Source organism: Lithobates pipiens, unplaced genomic scaffold (assembly GCF_037356315.1).
Source record: "Lithobates pipiens isolate NorthernLeopardFrog02 unplaced genomic scaffold, aLitPip1_a1.2 Scaffold_22, whole genome shotgun sequence".
Lineage (NCBI taxonomy): Eukaryota > Metazoa > Chordata > Amphibia > Anura > Ranidae > Lithobates > Lithobates pipiens.
In genome coordinates, this window is record NW_027507784.1 from 125141443 (window position 1) to 125160978 (window position 19536).

Here is a 19536-nt window from a genome sequence, read left to right on the forward strand (position 1 = left end):
TTATGTTGATTGTCTATCCTCTTCCTCCTCCGCTGATATGTTGGAAGAACATTTTTGGTTCTGGGTGATGCCAGCAGCCCAATTTTTCTGCCCCTGTTTAACAGGGGCGTTTAATTACAATTTTTGATGCAATGCTTTGCAGCAGGGCTATTTCCTGCAATAAAACTAGAGTATATGGCAGAGGTTGGAGTGTGGTGGCACCAGCACCAGTGCCTAAGGCCCAATTTTTCTGCCCCTGTTTAACAGGGGCGTTTAAGTACAATTTTTGATGCAATGCTTTGCAGCAGGGCTAATTCCTGCAATAAAACTAGAGTATATGGCAGAGGTTGGAGTGTGGTGGCACCAGCACCAGTGCCTAAGGCCCAATTTTTCTGCCCCTGTTTAACAGGGGCGTTTAAGTACAATTTTTGATGCAATGCTTTGCAGCAGAGCTAATTCCTGCAATAAAACTAGAGTATATGGCAGAGGTTGGAGTGTGGTGGCACCAGCACCAGTGCCTAAGGCCCAATTTTTCTGCCCCTGTTTAACAGGGGCGTTTAATTACAATTTTTGATGCAATGCTTTGCAGCAGGGCTAATTCCTGCAATAAAACTAGAGTATATGGCAGAGGTTGCAGTGTGATGGCACCAGCACCAGTGCCTAAGGCCCAATTTTTCTGCCCCTGTTTAACAGGGGCGTTTAAGTACAATTTTTGATGCAATGCTTTGCAGCAGGGCTAATTCCTGCAATAAAACTAGAGTATATGGCAGAGGTTGCAGTGTGATGGCACCAGTGCCTAAGGCCCAATTTTTCTGCCCCTGTTTAACAGGGACATGTAATTACAATTCTTGATATAATATTTCACAGGAGGGCCCCTTCCTGTGCCCACCCAGAGTAACGGTGAGGACTTATAGTGTTGTGGCACCAGCACCACAACCACCAAAGGTCAATTTTTCTACCACTGTTCAACAATGGCATGTAATTACAATTCTTGATATAATCGTTCACAGCAGGGCGCTCCAGCGCCCACCAAGAGTCACTTTGAGGGCTTACAATGTTGTGGCAAAACCAACACCTTGTTCCGCCATTTCTGCAGAGCATATAGGGCAGGCCCCTACTTTCAAACATCCAATTTACAAACATCTCCTACTTGCAAACGGAAGGAGACAACAGCAAGTGAGATGAAAAAAGATGGACGACAAAACAAATTATACAGGGGTGATAACCCTTCCCTATGTTTTCCAAAAAGCTTAAAAATAGTTTTTTTGACTGGAGCTACACTTTAAAAATGTACCAGTTGAAAATTACAAACAGATTCAACTTAACACAACAAACCTACACAGTCCCTGTCTTGTTTGCACCGCCTGTATACTGCTGTTCTGAGTATATAGGGCCTGGGGGCCACACGCATTTCCTTTTTTTAATATGGGTACGGGGTTCCCCTTAATATGCGTACAAGACCCAAATAGGCTGGTAATGGGCAGGGAGGGCTACCCATGCCATTTTTCTCAATGATTTTCAACCATATTGCAGGAACCAGATATAACATTAAAACCGCAAGCAGTTTTAAATGGTGTTATTTCTGTTTAAAGTCATTTTGTGCAGGGACTGTTCTAAACACGGGAAACACGTGGCACTTCACAGGCATACTACAGACACCCCCCAGACATCATATTTAAAGGAATATTTCACTTTTTTTTTTTTCACTTTAATTGTCATTAAAATCAGTGCTCCCGCCAAAACGGCCGTTTTTAAAACTTTTTTTTGCATTGACCCATGTCCCCTGAGGCAGGAGTCAGGTCCCCAAACCCTTTTTAGGACAGTATCTTGCATATTAGCCGTTAAAATTAGCACTTTCCATTTCGAAAGTTCGAGTCCCATAGACTTCAATGGGGTTCTAACGTTCGTAACGAACGTGGGGTCCGTTCGAAAGTTCTGGTGCGAACCGAACCGGGGGGTGTTCGGCTCATCCCTAATTATGACCATATAAGTCCAAGAATTGGAGAAAGGCTATCCTCAAGGTGTGACCTATTGATCCACCACCTTAAAAGATGTAGGCTTACCAGAAAATGTTGACCCAATTGAACGTATATTCAAGGGGTCACAAGTGTTTATCGCTCCAATTTGGGGCACAAACTTTCAAATCGCTGATCAATAGGTCACACCTTGAGGATAGCCTTTCTCCAATTCTTGGACTTATATGGTCATAATCAACACTTGGGTGAAGCCTCTGGAAGAAGTACTTTTGGATGGTTCTTTATATTTATTTTCTCTTCATATTTGGGACTTCACTTTATATATAATGGACTCTTTATATTGATTTTCACTGAATTTATTAATTTGGTTATGTATGATGTAAATTGTGCGCACCTGTTTAGTTGCATATAATGGTGTAGGGGAGAACCGTTATATTCTTTTCCCTTTTCTCCCTTTTTCTTTTGTTGTGTCATGTATATTTTGATTCACAGATTTATATATTATCATCTAGCGCTGCACTTTATTGCATTTACCATATTTATGCTAAAAATATCCATGTTTTAGTGTGTTAGCTGCTAATTTGGGACAGCGCAGTGTCACATTTGTTGTATAGGTCACTCCATCATACCTGACATTATTGGCAGCACTGTCATCTGCATCCACTCACCTTCCCTTCAGTGCTTTGCTAATCTGTTTGGCTTGCAGAATAAAAGAAGAATACTTATAGGTATTTGAGAGCATCTCTCACTTTACTCCTCTTCTTCTCACATGACAGCACTGGTGCTTGGCGATTGGCTGCATAGGCATGGGGTGAGGAAAGAGTCACCATTTTTTTTTTTTAATGGGTATTCAAATTGTCTGGTCAAGTGCAGGTTATGAATGCTGTAAAGAATGGTGAAACATAATAACATAAGTGCCATTCAGCTCAGAATAACAGAGACCAGTGCTGGACCTTGAAGCAGATTCTGCAAAGGACTGCACCAGAGAGGAGGTGTCCCAATTGGAAGATTTGCCCTCTATTTTCCTGGGGACAACCCAAAATGTGGGATTTTCTTTTACTTTCACTTTTAATGATAATGTTAAACCGGACAAATAGAGTGGCTGCACAGACAGCAATAAAAACTGCCAGGTGTTCTAATTCCTCTCCACTTCATCCAAAACTAAAAAAAAAGTTTTGCCTTTAGTTATACTTTAAAGAGGAAGTAAAATGTGCTTTTTTTCATACCTGCAAAGTAAAGGCATCGCATACTAGCACATTATGTGACACTTACCTGCAAACGAAGCCCTCATCGTCCCCGGTCGAGGCCACATTCATCTGCGCCGGTTTTTCTTCCGGGTCCGCGGACTCCGGCTGTGTGACTGGCCGTGATGTCAATCCCATGCATGCGCCAGTAACATTGCAGGGCACTTTTTGATCTCTTAATCAGGATTTAAACAAAATACCAGGGTGTCAAATGTACAGGTCCCGCAACTGAAAGGCAAAGACAGGCACACAGAAAAAAACTATCCAGTGCTTAACAGCACTTGCTAGGCACAGGCCGGTTATGCTCCAGGGGAAACCCATTGTGTCATCACATTGATGAAGACTGAAGCTGCGAAATACTTTCACTGACCACAAACTCTAGGGAAGTTTTGTGGCAGGTTTACTTAAAAGTGATAATAAAGGCAATTTTTTATTTTATTTATAACAAACATGTTATACTGCAACTCCTCTTCTTCTTGGGTCCCTCGTTGGCACTCCTGGCCTGTCCCTCCTGCCAAGTGCCCCCATAGCAAGCAGCCTATAGGGGCTCCCGAGCAGGCTCACTCCCAAGCTCCTATTCACACGCAGAGTGCAGCTACCACACCCCCTCCATCTTTCTCTTCATTGGCTGTAATTGAGAGTAGCAGGAGCCAATAGCTCCCGCTGCTGTTTCAGCAGATACAAGGACAATGACCATGACATATAATGTTACAGATAATGCTGCTTCCTGCTACTGAAGCTTGAAAAAACGAGAAACACAAAAAAATGCTTCAAAATGTACATTCTCACAAGAACTTTTTTTGTAAAAATGTGCAAAATAACAACAATTACAAACACCTGAAGTGTGAATGGGGGCTAATTCAGACTCATCCACCACCTTTAACCTGTTTTCTCTAAGCACTGCACATAAGCTGTATGATGAAGCATATTTCTAAAAAGAGAAGCATAGCAAAGCTTGATTCTTCAGATAATTAAGATCATGTAAAAAGAGATGCTTGTTCTGATACTCATGAGCACAGGATCCCTGGTCATAAATTATGCAGAATTGTGTAAAGATAAGGTTCAAGCAGAGTTCTCTCAAAGCACACATTTATTGTGTTACTCTGCCACCTGCTGGGCATTTGACTAATAACATACTTTAAACTGATAACACAATCACTTGGAAATGTAACTTACCAAAATGTTGGCAGGTTATCTTCTTGTGGAAAACACACAATTAATACATTTCTGTTTTATGAGGGGTTGTATAAGGCTTAAGAAACAAAATCAATCAAGTGTATTTAAAGCCAAAATTTCTTTATTTGTTTTGGGTGTAGTGTTGTCCCGGCTTTGGGGATTTATTATTTCTATTTCGCCAACACTCATGTTAGTCTGATCTGCTAACATAGATGTCTTGTTTTCTCCCAAAAGCTTATTAGTGGACAATGGTATACATAGGTATAAAAGGGACCTGTGCTCAAACAATTTTTGAGCTTTCCATTCAACTACTGCCCATGTATAAATGACAAGGCATGCACAGGGGATGTGCCTGGGCACACTTTAATCACCTTGTGCTGCTCTGATTCCATCTCCTATTTCACCAAAGCCCCCCAAGGGGCTCCTAGAAAAAATTGTAAAGAAGAACAAAAAATAAAATAATATTAATACAAATAAAACACCACTGCCACCGTCCACTGCCCTACTATCACCAACCTCTGCCCTACTGACAAGTACACTGCTTTACTGACACCATCTACTGCCCTACTAAGGCCGTCCATGTTTTAATACATTTTTGGTGCACACCCTAATGCAACAAGCTGTGTACACCTATGATAAATGAATAGATACTGATCTACAAGATAGAGTCCACTCTTGATGTCTTCAACAGGAAATGGGAGAATTATTCTGAACAAATCAGTGTTAGTCCAGCAGAGAGTGGAGGAATTTCCTCTCCACCCACCAATACCTCGATATTACAAACCAGCAGTACTGTTATGGCATCCTGAATAATGCTTTCCACTTCTCACATGTTATTAAAGTAAGTAGTGCTCAGCAGGGCCGGGACAAGGGGTGGGCAGGAGGGACGGCTGCCCTGGGCACTGTGGTATCATGGGCGGTGGGGGGGCACCACAAGGAAATAGGAGGTAGGGGATTTGTGTTGGAAAGGGGGATTTGGGGGGCAGCAGGGAGTAAGTATTGTTCTGGTGGGGGAAATTTGGGGAGTATGCTAAAATGTAGGGTTGAGAAGAAATGGGGGAAGACGATTTGTGCTAGGAAGGATGACTGGGGCGCTTTGTGCTGGAAGTGGGGTTATTGGGAGGGGTAATCTTAGGGGTAGATAATTTGTTCTAGAAGGAGTGATTTTTTTGGGGGGGGGCTCTTGAATTGTGCTGGGAGGGGGGATTTCAGCAGGTGGTATAGATTTGCACTGGGAGGAGGGAGGATTTATTCTTAGGGGGTGAAAAAGATTAGTGCTCAGTTTTTTTTTGGGGGGGGGGGGGGGTTTGATGACATATAATGTTCATAAGCCTTGGGGGTGGGGGGGTGCAGTTTGGCATGTTTGCCCTGGGCTCTGGATAACCTTGTCCCGGCACTGGTGCTCGGAATTATGTGATAATAGAAGGAGTCTCAGCAACCAATCGCCCCAGATAAATAGCCCTGTAAGTGCCATAGGGCACTTTGCAGTTGTACAGTCTAGAGAAATTATATGTCCACCCCTAAATATAGCTTAATTATTATTCAATCAATTTGCCATTGGGTTGTTTGAGGTAGAGATGTATTGCAATATGCAGTAAACATGGGAACTAAATACGCCTTTTACCCTATGGAGCTGCTCCTGCATTTTAAAGTAATTTTTTCTTTTTCTCTACAAAGGCAAAACAGAGTATCATCTTCTCAATAAGTAGCTTTTCATTATACATGAATGGAACTCAATGTATACATGAATGGAAGAAACCAAATGCCAAAAGATCAATTAGAAGTCCATATAGCAGGGGTGGGCAAGCTTTTGAGCACAGTGTGCCGAATTTTTTTTTTAAAGAATCTGAGTGTGTCGATTTTATAAAAAAAAATTGCAACTTCACACTGTCAATCATGAAAAGGATTGTTTATAAAATAAATGCTGTAAACGACTTGAGTAATAGTGAGAAATTAACATCCTGCTCTCTCACGCCTCAGATTATCCCCAATTCCTGCAACTCCAGTCCCCAGATCAGGCCCAATTCCTGCATCTTCACACCTCAGATTATTGCACCCCCTCTGGTACTGATATTTTCCCACTGTATCCCTCTGCACATCTGCCCCACCACTGTACCCCCCTGCTCATCTCTCCCACCACTGTAACCCCCTACACAGCTGCCCCACCACTGTTCCACCCTGCTCTTCTGTCCCACCACTGCAATCCCCTGCTCATCTGCCCCACGAATGTACCTCCTGCACTTCTGTCCCACCTCTGTTCCCACTGCTCTTCTGCCCCACCACTGTAACTCCCTACTTATGTGTTCCGCAATGTACTTACTTTCTTCTCTGCACATCTGCCCCACCTCTCTACCCCCTGCTCCTCTGCCCCACCGCTGTAACCCCCTGCTCATCTATCCCACCAATGCACCTCCTTTCTCTTCTGCCCCGCCATTGTACCCCCCTGTACATTTGCCTCATCTCTGTACCCCCTGCTCTTCTGCCCAACCACTTTAACCCCCTGCTCATCTGTCCCACCAATGCACCTCCTTTCACATCTGTCCCACTGCTGAACCCCCTTCTCATCTCATCACTGGGATGGATACCCAGCTACCAACAAGACGCACATCCCCCCAGCCATTAGACAGGTTGCAGAGCCTGCAGAGTGCCATTAGAACCTGCCGGGACTGATCAGATCTTGATGAGTATGAATTCCTTTTTGGATCTTGTAAGTGTTTTTACCTTGTGCATTAAATACTGAACTTTTTAATACTACATTTAGTTGGTGCCTGCCTTTCTCTGCTCTTCCACATGTTTGCAGAGGTTCTGGACACCCTCTGAGGATAGCTGCCTCCTTTAACTGCCTACCTTGGTCATTACTATGGACTATTAGACTTTGCTGTTACAGCCATTACCTATTGTTTTATATCTAGGACATACACCATTTGGAGCGCCAGATCTCCCCTTACTATATCTTTCACCTCTGTACCCCCCTGCTCTTCTGCCCCACCAATAAACCTCCTTTCACATCTAGCCCACTGCTCTACCCCCCTGCTCATCTGCTCCACCACTGTACCCTGCTGCTCATCTGCTCTGCCGCGGTACCCTCTTCTCATCTATGGTATGTGTGATATGCAGAGTGGTGAAAAGAAGCAGAGATGAGACACATTTAGAGTCAGGTCCATAAATATTGGGACATCAACACAATTCTAATCTTATTGGCTCTTTAGACCACCACAATGGATTTGAAATGAAACAAACAAGACGTGCTTTAACTGCAGACTTTCAGCTTTAATTTGAGGGTATTTTACATCCAAATCAGGTGAACAGTGTAGGAATTACAACAGTTTGTATATGTGCCTCCCACGTTTCAAGGAACCAAAAGTAATGGGACAATTGGCTGCTCAGCTTTTCCATGGCCAGGTGTGTATTATTCCCTCATTATCCCATTTACAAGTGGTAGATAAAAGGACTAGAGTTAATTTCAAGTGTGCTATTTGCATTTGGAATTTGTTGCTGTCAACTCTCAATATGAGATCGAAAGAGCTGTCACTATCAGTGAAGCAAGGCATCATTAGGCTGAAAAAAAAATGAACCCATCAGAGAGATGGCAAAAACATTAGGTGTGGCCAAATCAACATCCTTAAAAAGAAAGAATGCACCGGTGAGCTCAGTAACACCAAAAGACCCAGAAGACCATGGAAAACAACTGTGGTGGATGGCCAAAGAATTCTTTCCCTGGTGAAGAAAACACCCTTCACAACAGTTGGCCAGATCAAGAACACTCTCCAGGAGGTAGGTGTATGTGTGTCAAAGTTAACAATCAAGAGAAGACTTCACCAGAGTGAATACAGAGGGTTCACTACAAGATGTAAACCATTGGTGAGCCTCAAAAACAGGAAGGCCAGATTAGAGTTTGCCAAGCAACATCTATAAAAGCCTTCACAGTTCTGGAACAACATCCTATGGACAGATGAGACCAAGATCAACTTGTACCAGAGTGATGGGAAGAGAAGAATATGGAGAAGGAAAGGAACTGCTCATGATCCAAAGCATACCACCTCATCAGTGAAGCATGGTGGTGGTAGTGCCATGGCGTGGGCATGTATGGCTGCCAATGGAACTGGTTCTCTTGTATTTATTGATGATGTGACTGCTGACAAAAGCATCAGGATGAATTCTGAAGTGTTTCGGGCAATATTATCTGCTAATATTTAGCAAAATGCTTTAGAACTCATTGGACGGCGCTTCACAGTGCAGATGGACAATGACCCGAAGCATACTGCGAAAGCAACCAAAGAGTTTTTTAAGGGAAAGAAGTGGAATGTTATGCAATGACCAAGTCAATCATCTAACCTGAATCCGATTGAGCATGCATTTCACTTGCTAAAGACAAAACTGAAGGGAAAATGCCCCAAGAACAAGCAGGAACTGAAGACAGTTGCAGTAGGGGCCTGGCAGAGCATCACCAAGGATGAAACCCAGCGTCTGGTGATGTCTTTATGTCTAAAGTGGGAGGCACATATACACACTGTTAAAATTCCAACACCGTTCACCTGATTTAGATGTAAATATCCTCAAATTAAAGCTGAAAGTCTGCAGTTAAAGCATATCTTTTTTGTTTCATTTCAAATCAATTGTGGTGGTGTATAGAGCCAAAAAGATTAGAATTGTCCCAATATTTATGGACCTGACTGTACCTGTCCTGGTACACTCATTCTGCTGATCCACCTCTCACATCCAGCCCATGTGCAAGCATCAGAAATGGATGCGCAATGATGAGCTCAGGCCCGGGGTATTTTTTTTTATTTTTTTGCATACATTTAGTCAAAAAAGTAATTCTCTTATAAACCTCTTTATTACCAATAACCTCTCGATCCACTACCCCCCCCCCCTCAACCGCTCTGGATCAACCACCGTGTACCTACCTTATCCCTCTTCCATTTTCAAACTCCAATTATTTCTGCAAACCTAAGTATGTGCTTAAGTTTGAGCCATTCCTTCCATTTTCCTCAAATCCTGCCTATCCCTCCTCTCCACTAATCTCAGATACTCTGTTGAAAATTTTGTCTACTCTATTACACAAAGCCCTCAATGTAGGGCTCTCTGGATCCTGCCAATGTCTAGGAATTAGGCTTTTAGCTGTGTTCAGTAGCGAGGGAACCAAAGTTCTCATATATTGGTTGACCTGAATTTTCGTCAGGTGGAATAAACATTCCCACGGGTTATGTTGGACTGCCACATTTGTTATATCTTTTATTATCTGTATTATTTCTCTTCAGTATTGTCTAGTTTTTGGACAAGTCCACCAAATATGAGACATGGTTCCCAGTCCCCCGTACCCCCTCCAGCAACACTGCGTAGTTTCAATTTGGTATTTATGGGCTAGTCAAGGGCATTTTCTAAAAGCAGTGGGCCTGTGTGCAGGATCATAAGTTGGGCGCCCGCAGCTGAGAGAAAGTGCAGTGCTCTGCACCGCAGCAAATGTTGGGTGTGGTTTTCATTGCGCTGAATACTGGCTCTGGCTTAAAGGAACACAGAGTGCAGGGATTTAGTAGTAAGTGATGCAAAGTTCCCAGAAACTGTCACCTGATTGTGGTTTTCTCAATCACAGTTAAATCCCTTCTTTCTGAGATTGGCAGTGGCAACCAAGCAAGTCATCTTCCTCCATATGGTGGGTGGGGCTAGCAGGACTTGATTGGCTTTAGCAGTGGCAAATCACAGTCCTCTTCCTGCTGGAAACAGGGACCCCCCCCCCCCAGCAGAACTGCACCTAACCTCTTCCCCATCACAAGAGCTGACAATCGCAGCTGCAGCAATGTTAGAGAACCCAACAATGTTTCCCATCTTTTACAATGTGTGGGGGGGCACAGTGCTTCCCCCTCAGTGCAGGTGCGGCATGGTGAATTCTGAGATCGAAATGCATTAGTATCTCACTGACACTTCCCTGCGCTGCTCTGCTGATGGGGAGGGAGTCAAGTGCCGACAAAAGAGGCTTTGTGTGCCGCTTCCAGCACCCCCACACCGGGGGTTGCCTACCCCTACCATACATATAGCCTTTATTTTTGATACAGTAGCTATCAAGAATAAAGGATATATGGATATATGGAATTCTAATGCCCTGTACACATGGTCGGACTTTCCAAAAATGTGCGATCAGATCATGTTGTCGGAAAATCCGATTGTGTGTGGGCTCCATCGTACTTTTTCCATCGGAATTTCCAACACACAAAGTTTAAGAGCTGCATCTAAAATTTTCCGACAACAATATCCCATTGTTTAACCACTTCAATACCGGGCCATAGTCAAATGACGCCCACAGCAGTGGCGGAATTATCAGGGTCGCAACAGTCGCAAGTGCGACTGGGCCCTGTAATTCTCTGCCACTTCAGGGGGCCCACCGGCAGCCCGCCCGCCGCCCTCCGCCCGCCGCCCGAGGGGCCCACCTGACTGTCCGGCCGGGGGTGTGCGTGTGCTGTTATTCATTTTCGCTTGTCATGCCGTGGTGAGGGGGGGGGGCTTCCTTCACCAGCGTGAGAGAAAGCGTGAGAGAATTGCTCGTTTGGCTCCGCCCCCGCCTATCCAGAGCGACTGAAAGGGAACAGCCAATTCAGTGAAGGCGGGGGATGAGCTCTCTGAAGCAAGGCTTTCTTGTAGGAACGGAGGCACGCTTCATGCAGGACTTGATCACTTGATCAGCATCACTCTGCAGGATTCTGAGGAGGGGGAATCGATCATCATCGATTGATTGGCGGTAAGTCGCCATCCCCCCTCCAGATTGTGCCAGCCTGCCACCCCCCTCCAGTGCCACCACCTGCCCTCCAGTGCCACCAGCCCACCATCGCCCCTCCAGACTGTGCCACCCCCTGCCCTCCAGTGCCAGCAGCCCACCACCCCCCCTCCAGTGCCACCACCACCCCCCCCCAGACTGTTCCACCCCATCCCCCCCAGACTGTTCCACCCCATCCCCCCCCAGACTGTTCCACCCCATCCCCCTCCAGACTGTTCCACCCCACCCCCCCCCCAGACTGTTCCACCCCCCCCCAGACTGTTCCACCCCATTTCCCTCCAGACTGTTCCACCCCATCCCCCCCCCCAAACTGTTCCACCCCACCCCCCCAGACTGTTCCACCCCATCCCCCCCAGGCTGTTCCACCCCATCCCCCCCCCCCGACTGTTCCACCCCATCCCCCCCGACTGTTCCACCCCATCCCCCTCCAGACTGTTCCACCCCATCCCCCTCCAGACTGTGCCACCACCACCCCTCCAGTTCCACCACCCCCTCTCCAGTGCCACCAGCCCACCACCCCCTCTCCAGTGCCACCACCACCCCTCCAGACTGTGCCACCCGCCCTCCAGTGCCATCACCACCCCTCCAGACTGTTCCACCACCCCCCTCCGGACTGTTCCACCACTTCCACTCCAGACTGCCACCACCGCCCCTCCAGTGCCACCCCTCCCTCCAATGCCACCACCACCCCTCCAGTGCCACCATAGTGCCACCAGCCCACCACCCCCCTCCAGTGCCACCACCACCCCTCCAGACTGTGCCACCCCCTGTCCTCCAGTGCCACCAGCCCACCACCCCCCCTCCAGTGCCACCACCCCCCCTCCAGACTGTTCTACCACACCCCCCAGACTGTTCCACCCCACCCCACCCCCCCGACTGTCCCACCCCATCCCCCCCTCCAGACTGTTCCACCCCATCCCCCCCTCCAGACTGTTCCACCCCATCCCCTCCTCCAGACTGTTCCACCCCATCCCCTCCTCCAGACTGTTCCACCCCATCCCCCTCCAGACTGTTCGCCACCACCGCCCCTCCAGACTGTGCCACCACCTCCCTCCAGTGCCACCACCCCCCCTCCAGTGCCACCAGCCCACCACCCCCTCTCCAGTGCCACCACCCCCCTCCAGTGCCACCAGCCCACAACCCCCTCCAGTGCCACCACCACCCCTCCAGACTGTGCCACCACCTCCCTCCAGTGCCACCACCCCCCCTCCAGTGCCACCACCCCCCTCCAGTGCCACCAGCCCACAACCTCCTCCAGTGCCACCACCACCCACCTACCCGCCGTCACCACCCCTCCAGACTGTTTCACCACCCCCCTCTAGACTGCCACCACAACCCCTCCAGTGCCGCTACCCCCACCTCCCTCCAGTGCCACCACCCCCCCTCCAGACTGTGCCACCCACCCTCCAGTGCCATCACCACCCCTCCAGACTGTTTCACCACCCCCCTCCAGACTGCCACCACCACCCCTCCAGTGCCGCTACCCCCACCTCCCTCCAGTGCCACCACCCCCCTCCAGACTGTGCCACCACCACCCCTCGAGTGCCACTAGCCCACCACCCCCTTCCAGTGCCACCACCACCCCCTTCCAGTGCCACCACCCCTCCAGACTGTGCCACCACCCCTCCAGTGCCACCACCCGCCCTCCAGTGCCACCAGCCCTCCACCCCCCCCCTCCAGACTGTGCCACCACCACCCGCCCTCCAGACTGTGCCACCACCACCCCCCCTCCAGACTGTTCCACCACCACCCCTCCAGACTGTTCCACCACCCCCCCTTCAGACTGCCACCACCGCCCTCCAGTGCCACCCCTCCCTCCAATGCCACCATCCCCCCTCCAGTGCCACCACCCCCCCTCCAGTGCCACCACCCCCCCTCCAGTACCACCAGCCCACCACCCCCTCTCCAGACTGCCAACACCACCCCTCCAGACTGTGCCACCACCACCCCCCCTCTAGTGCCTCCACCACCCCTCTAGTGCCACCACCACCCCTCTAGTGCCACCACCACCCCTCCAGACTGTGCCACCACCCCTCCAGACCCCTCCAGACTGTGCCACCACCACCACCCTTCCAGACTGTGCCACCACCACCACCACCCTTCCAGACTGTGCCACCACCACCATCCCTCCAGACTGTGCCACCACCACCACCCCTCCAGACTGCCGCCACCCCTCCCTCCAATGCCACCACCACCACTCCTCCAGACTGTGCCACCACCACCACTCCTCCAGACTGTGCCACCACCACCCCCCCCCAGACTGTTCCACCACCCCCCCTCCAGACTGTTCCACCACCGCCCTCCAGTGCCACCCCTCCCTCCAATGCCACCATCCCCCCTCCAGTGCCACCACCCCCCCTCCAGTACCACCAGGCCACCACCCCTCCAGACTGTGCCACCACCACCCACTCCAGTACCACCGCCACCCCCTCTCCAGTACCACCACCATGCCACCCACCTCCAGTACCACCGCCACCCACCTCCAGGACAACCATGCCTCTCCAGTACCATCGCCACCCTCCTCCAGTACCACCACCCACCCTCCGGTACCACCGCCACCCCTCTCCAGGACCGCCACCCCCCTTCAGTACCACCACCGCCACCCACCTCCAGTACCACCACCACCCACCTCCAGTACCACCGCCACCCCCTCTCCAGTACCACCACCATGCCACCCACCTCCAGTACCACCGCCACCCCTCTCCAGGACCATCATGCCTCTCCAGTACCACCGCCACCCACCTCCGGTACCACCGCCACCCCTCTCCAGGACCGCTACCACCTTCAGTACCACCACCGCCACCCACCTCCAGTACCACCGCCACCCCTCTCCAAGACCACCATCCCCCTCCAGTACCACTGCCACCCCTCTCCAGGACCACTATCCCCCTCCAGTACCACCACTGCCACCCCCCTCCAGTGCCACCATCAGCCCCCCTCCAGTACCACCACCACCACCCACCTCCAGTACCACTGCCACCCCTCTCCAGGACTACCACCGCCACCCACCTCCAGGACCACCATCCCCCTCCAGTACCACTGCCACCCCCCTCCAGTACCACCACTGCACTGGTGACACAGGTTTCACTCGGGACACAGGCTGCACAGAAATGTTTTACTTTGTTCTACAGTGGAAAAAAATATAGTATCAAAATCATGCTTTTCGGGGGGGGGGGCCCTTCCTGATTTCTTGCATCGGGGCCCTGAGGTTTCTAGTTACGCCTCTGGCCCACAGGGTCGGCGTCATGTGACGCCCTTGGTATTTCGCCTCTCCTGCGGGCCCCCGGGCGGTCATGGATGAGGTGTGTCCCTCGGACACAGCCCATCCCCGATCTGTGGGATTTCCATCCCCATCCACCCCCCGATACACGTGACCGGCCATGTCCAATCACAGCCGGTCACATGTACTGTGCACATTCACATTGGCTCCCATTCACATTCACACTGGCTCTTTACCACGTGACCGGCCATGTCCAATCACAGCCGGTCACAGAATGTAAACAAACCGCGGTAACGAGATGTTACCGGGTTCTCCTCCTCACACACTGATCATGTGTGAGGAGGAGATTGCGGTAACATCTCGTTACCGCCTAGTGTACACCAACACACACTGAGGACCTGTCACCAGCCATCATAGTACCTGTCATCACCCATCAAAGTACCTGTCATCACCCATCACAGCCCATCACCCGAGTACCTGTCCCAGCCCATCTGAGTACCCGGGTACCTGTCCCAGGCCATCTGAGTACCTGAGTACCTGTCAGCCCAGATGAGTACTCGAGTACCTGAGTACCTGTCAGCCCACATGAGTACTTGATTACCTGAGTACCTGTCAGCCCATCTGAGTACCCAAGAACCTGAGTACCTCTCACAGCCCATCTGAGTACCCGAGTACCTGTCCCAACCCATCTGAGTACCCGAGTACCTGTCACAGCCCATCTGAGTACCCGAGTCCCTGAGTACCTGTCAGCCCATCTGAGTACCCGAATACCTGAGTACCTGTCATAGCCCATCTGAGTACCCGAGTACCTGTCAGCCCATCTGAGTACCCGAGTCCCTGAGTACCTGTCAGCCCATATGAGTACCCGAGTACCTGAGTACCTGTCAGCTCATCTGTGTACCCGAGTACCTGAGTACCTGTCAGCCCATCTGAGTACCCGAGTACCTGTTAGCCCATCTGAGTACCTGTCAAAGCCCATCTCAGTACCAGAGTACCTGTCACAGTCCATCTGAGTATCCGAGTACCTGAGCACCTGTCTGCCCATCTGAGTACCCGAGTACCCGAGTACCTGTCCCAGCCCATCTGAGTACCCAAGTACCCGAGTACCTGTCCCAGCCCATCTGAGTACCCGAGTACCTGTCCCAGCCCATCTGAGTACCCGAGTACCTGTCCCAGCCCATCAGAGTACCCAAGTACCTGTTCCAGCCCATCAGAGTACCCGAGTACCTGTCAGCCCATCTGAGTACCCGAGTACCTGAGTACCTGTCACAGTCCATCTGAGTACCCGAGTACCTGAGTACCTATCACAGCCCATCTGAGTACCTGAGTACCTGTCACAACCCATCTGAGTACTTGAGTACCTGTCACATCCCATCTGAGTACTCGAATACCTGTCACATCCCATCTGAGTACTCAAGTACCTGTCACAGCCCATCCGAGTACCCGAGTACCTGAGTACCTGTCACATCCCATCTGAGTACCTGAGTACCTGTCACAGTCCATCTGAGTACCCGAGTACCTGAATACCTGTCACAGCCCATCTGAGTACCTGAGTACCTGTTACAGCTCATCTGAGTACCTGAGTACCTGTCACAGTTCACCTGAGTACCCGAGTACCTGTCACAGTTCATCTGAGTACCCGAATACCTGTCACAGTCCATCGGAGTACCCAAGTACCTGTCACCAGCCCATCGGAGTACCCGATTACCTGTCACCAGCCCGTCGGAGTACCCGAGTACCTGTCACCAGCCCGTCGGAGTACCCAAGTACCTGTCACCAGCCTGTCAGAGTATCTGAGTACCTATTTGCAGACCATGCCTCATAGAATACACGTTGAGGTGTTTGTTTTCCAAACTGGGGTCATTTTGGGGGTAATTCCATTGTCCTGGTGCTCCAGGACCTTCAAAACTGTGATAGGTAGATAAATGAGATGTGTAATTTATGCTCCTAGAACGCCTGAAGGTACTACTTCCATGTTGGACCTCTGTATATGGCCAGGCTGTGTAATAGTCTCACACATGTGGTATGGCAATACTCAGTAGCAAAATGTGTTTTGGGGTGTAATTTTTGCTATATACATGCTATGTGTTAGAAATATCTTATAAATGGACATGTGTAAAATGTGTAAAAAAAAAAAAAAAAAGATTTTCATTTTCTTACCAACGTTTTCTGAAGACTTGTGTAAAAAAATTTATAAAATCAAAAGACTCATAATGCTTCATAGAATATACTTTGGGGTGTTTGTTTTCCAAAATTGGGTCATTTCATGGGTAATTCCATTGTCCTGGTGCTCCAGGGCTATCACAAATGTAATAGGTCGTTAGGAAATTAGAGGTGTCATTTATGCTCCTAGATCACCTGACTGCGCTCCCCGCATGTTGGGCCTCTGTATGTGGCCAGGATGTGTAAAAGTCACACATATGTGGTATCGCCATACTCAGGATGAGTAGCAGAATGTATTTTGGGGTGTAATTTTTGCTATGTACATGCTTTGAGTTAGAAATATCTTATAAACTGACCACTTTGTGTAAAAAAAATATGTTTTCATTTTCTTTCCACGTTTTCCGAAGACTTGTGGGAAAAAATGAACTGTTCAAAAGACTCATTATGCCTCATAGAATATATGTTGGGGTGTTTACTTTCCAAAATGGGGCCATTTTGTGGGTAATTCTACTGTCCTGGTGCTCCAGGGCATTCACAAATGTAATAGGTTGTTAGGAAATTAGAGGTGTAATTTATGCTTCTAGAACCCCTGACGGTGCTCCCTGCATGTTGGACCTCTCTGTGTGGCCAGCCTGTGTAAAAGTCCCACACATGTGGTATCGCCATACTCGGGAACAGTTGCATTTACAATTTTGTAAAAAAAAAAAAAAACAAAAAAAAAAAAAAAAAAAAACATTCTTCTTTTTCCCAAGAATTGTGGGAAAAAATTACAACTTCAAAAAACTCACCATGCCTCTTACTAAATACCTTGGACTTTTCAAAAAGGGGTCATTTGGGGGGTATTTGTATTTTCCTGACATTTCAGAGCCTCAAGAACTGAGATAGGCTGTCAGTGCATCAGGTGTGATCAGATGTGATCAATTTTCAATGATTTGCACCATAGCTTGTAGACTCTATAACTTTCAAAGAGACTAAATAATATGTACTAATTTGGGTTATTTTTGCCAAAGAGATGTAGCAGAATCAATTTTCGCCCAAATTTATGAACAAAAATGACTTATTTGCAAAATATTATCATAGAAACTAAAAAAAGTGTTTTTTTTTCAAAATTTTATCTCTTTTTTCACTTATGTCGCAAAAACAAAAAACCCACTGGTGATTAAATACCGCCAAAAGAAAGCTCTATTTGTATGAAAAAAATGATAAAAACATTTTTGGGTACAGTGTTGCATGACTGAGTAATTGGCATTCAAAGTGTGAGAGAGCTGAAAGCTAAAAATTGGTCTGGGAAGGAAGGGTGTATAAATGCCCTGTATTGAAGTGGTTAAATTCCAATCGTGTGTATACAATTTCGACGCAGAAAGTGCCATGCATGCTCAGAATAAATTATGAGACGAAAGCTATTGGCTACTGGCCTCTTTATAGTCCTGTCGTACGTGTTGTACGTCACCTTGTTCTGAACGATCAGATTTTCTGACAACTTTGTGCTAGTGTGTGTAAGCAAGACAAGTTTGGCTCAAAATCCGTCTGAAAAAATCCGACAGGTTTTGTCGTCGGAATGTCCGACCAAGTGTACAGAGCATTATTGATCTTTTGGATCTTGGTTCCTTCCATTTACATAAACTCATTAAGAAGGGTGGGTCCTACTCCTCTGGGTTTGTGTCCATCTCCTGAGTGGTCAAGATCCATTCAACAAGAACCACTAACAACTTGCATTTGAAGGAAAGCTAAGCTCCAGGTCCATCACCCCTACTTCTCTCCTTACATCTTAATTTATGTAAAAGGGGGTGAATGTACATCTGGACTATCTGCATTTTATATTTTTTTGGGGGGGGTGTATGTTTTTTTTTTCACAGTGCCAAGAATGGTTTTAGTCAAATATAAAAATGAATAGTGAATGTAAGTAATTAAAAAAAAACTCCAGTCAGACATAATAATTTTACATTTAAACTCACTAAGGTGGTATAAACTTCCATTTGGGTATAATTGTCATCCTGGCATTCCCTTTTGTGCTGTCCCATTTGCTAAATCCCTGTGGTTGTCTGTTTTCACATTTTTGGAATGGCCCTGCCTTTAAGCCAATAAAACTGACCATAGACTGATCACAATTCTGCCAAGAGAGCTGATTGGAGGAAAGGCACACACCCCCTCTCCTCATAGGTAGAGACTTTCAGCTCTGCCCCTTGAACCGTTCAGAGCTCTGCTAAACTATTTATAGCATCCTCCCCAACATAAAACTCAGGCTGCTTTTATCATATGTCACAGAGAACTTGTCAGTAGTTATCAGGCTGATAACAGAAGAATGGAGCAGGAGACAGCTATGGGACATGGTGCTTTGAAGAGAGATAACAAAACACTGCAGATATATGTGCCCAGCTTAAATTTCATGAATCAGGTTTACATCCACTTTAATGTTAATGTACTATATTCTACTTGGCCTCAAGTGCTTGTCCTCACCCTCCCATATTACTGCTCTTCTTTCATCAAAAATACAGGTAGTTAAACTTTTTGCACAAAAAAAAAGAAAAATATATGTATAGTGTATATATTTTTTTTAACAACACATATCTACATATACTGTCATTTTTATAAAACTATTTCAGATATAAAGCAACATCCTCAACTTGAAAAATGTATAAAAAGTTGCTGGCCAAGGAACTGTACTGGTTAGTTTATTGTAGGTTTATGATATTGCCTTTAGGTTCTCAAAGGTTCGAAAAAATGGTCACTCATCCAGTCATCAGTCTCTATATCTGCAATCGCTGTTATTGTATATCAAAGTAGCAGCAGACACCCCACAGCTAATCAAGTAGGATAGGGCTTGATTTTTTTGGCTGCTGGCTATTATTTCTGCTTAAGATATGGCCAGTGGCAGAGTAGAGTAACTGCTCTCCATCTTTCCTCCTCCCATCACTCTACATTATGATTGTGTTCGAGGTAACCAAGCCAAACCACTCAAAGTGTAGAACGAGTGAACAATTTATCAGGCATTAAGGAACTCTCGCCTAA